Source organism: Colletotrichum gloeosporioides, assembly GCF_011800055.1.
Source record: "Colletotrichum gloeosporioides strain Lc1 chromosome Unknown consensus_83, whole genome shotgun sequence".
Classification (NCBI taxonomy): domain Eukaryota; kingdom Fungi; phylum Ascomycota; class Sordariomycetes; order Glomerellales; family Glomerellaceae; genus Colletotrichum; species Colletotrichum gloeosporioides.
In genome coordinates, this window is record NW_025544728.1 from 414,564 (window position 1) to 416,817 (window position 2,254).

Sequence of the window (2,254 nt, forward strand, 5' to 3'; positions counted from 1 at the left end):
TTTATAAAATTAAAGAAGTATAACTTCTATTAAATAGAAGTTAATTTCTTTAGGTTTTATATTACTTAAGATAGTATTAAAATAGACTTAGATTAAGTCTAAATAGTTACTAAATAGTTAGTACTAAAATCCTTTTAAAATATCTAAGTTTTCTTTAGTTTCTATAATTTCTACTATAAATTTATTATAAGATATTCTTATATTATAGTTTTTATAAATAGTATACTTAAGGGAAGCTAAAATAGTATAAAATTAAGAACTTTTATCTAAATAGGGGAAATATAAGCTATATTTAAGATACTTTAGAGAGTATTTACTAAAACTTTAATACTAAGATATTATAATTTAATATTAGAGACTAGGGTTAAGACTAATATATCTACTTAGGTAGTATTTAGTATACTTTTATAAAAGTATAGTATTATTTAGTACTTAGTAGCTTTTTAATTAAAGAAGTTTTTAGATATAGAAAGATATTAAACTATAAAGTAATAAGAACTTTTTATAATTATAGAAAACTTAGATTACTAAGTATAATATTTATAAAAGCTTCTTAAGAAATTTTTAGTACTTACTAACTATATAGTATTAAAAAGAGTACTTATTATACTTATATAGGATATTTATAGAAGGCTTACTTAATAGGTTTACTACTTATCTATATTTAACTTTAAAATCTAATATTAGTTAAGAGTTATTAACCTAATAGATAGGTTATTATAATACCTTAACTATATAGTAGAGAACTCTAAAATAGATAATATACTCCTTACTTTTAGAAAGAAACTTAAACTTATTAACTAGTTTTTAGTAATAAATTATTAATATATTACTAAGCTTAAAGGGATTATAATTATTATAAGAACTTATATCTAAACTATTTAGTAAAGTATATAAAAACCTTACTTAAGGGCTAGCTCTAAAGTTAAGGGATCCTTACTTTTAAGTTAGTACTACCTTATAAAGGGTATTAATAAGTTATTATATTAAAATATATATATTANCGCTATTACCTACTTAAAATTATATATAGGTATTATACTAATTACTCTATAAGAGAATAGTAATATACTAAAGGACTTAGGGGGAGTTAAAGTTACTATATTAGAGTAGTATATCCTATATATTATAATAAGGGAGCTTATTTAGGATAAAATAGTATATATNATTATACTAGAGTAGTATATCTTATATACTATAATAAGGGAGCTTATTTAGGATAAAATAATATATATATTATAACTAAGTGTAAATCTTAAATAGATAGTTAGAGGACTATAAACTAAAAACTACTTCTATAGAGAACTTATAACTAAGATTTACTAAAATATTAGGGAATATTAAAGGTATTAACTTAATAAGAATAATATTTTTTAATTTAAGAGAAGATTAGTTATTCTAAAAGAGGGATCCCTCTGCTATAAAATCTTAAAAAACTACTATAATATACTTAAATTAAGGTATATAAGGGCGAATAAAATAATAAAGCTAATTCTATAAAAGTTTTATTAGCTATACTTAATAGAGGATATATAGTAATATATTACTAAGTATTTATACTACTAAAAGGTATATATACTATAATATAAGCTATATAGACTATTATAAATATTAGAACTATTAGTATACTTATTCTAATAGATTTCTTTAGATTTCCTAACTAGCTTACTAGAGAGTTACTAAGATAATAGAATTATATATAATATAATTCTAATAGTTATATATTAAATAACTAAGGTAACTTAATTCCTAGTAATAACTAAGTAATTAGATATTATAAACTTAGTAAGGATCTTATATTAAGAGATTAAATATTAGTATAATATACCTAAAGCTATTATTAGTAATTAAGATAAATTAATTACTAGTTAGTTTTAATAAGATTAAACTAAAGCTTAAGATATAGAAAAGTGTATTTTTACTATATAGTATCTATAGATAGATAGCTAGATTAAGAGAATATATTAAACCCTAACTATATACTTCTTAAAATTTAGTAAAAGTTTATATAACTAATAGGTAATATAGCTAGTTAAAGTTAAATTCTTATATAATAATAGTAAATATATTACTATTAGTATATTACTATTTAAGGCTCTTATAGGTTACTACTCTTAAATAATTAATTACTACCTATTAAGTATTAAAATTAAAATCTAAGAAGTTATTAAAAAGCTTAAGAAACTAATAGAAATTTACTAAAGAATAGCTAAGAACTAGTAATATATAATAGAAGTATAAGCTAAAAATATAA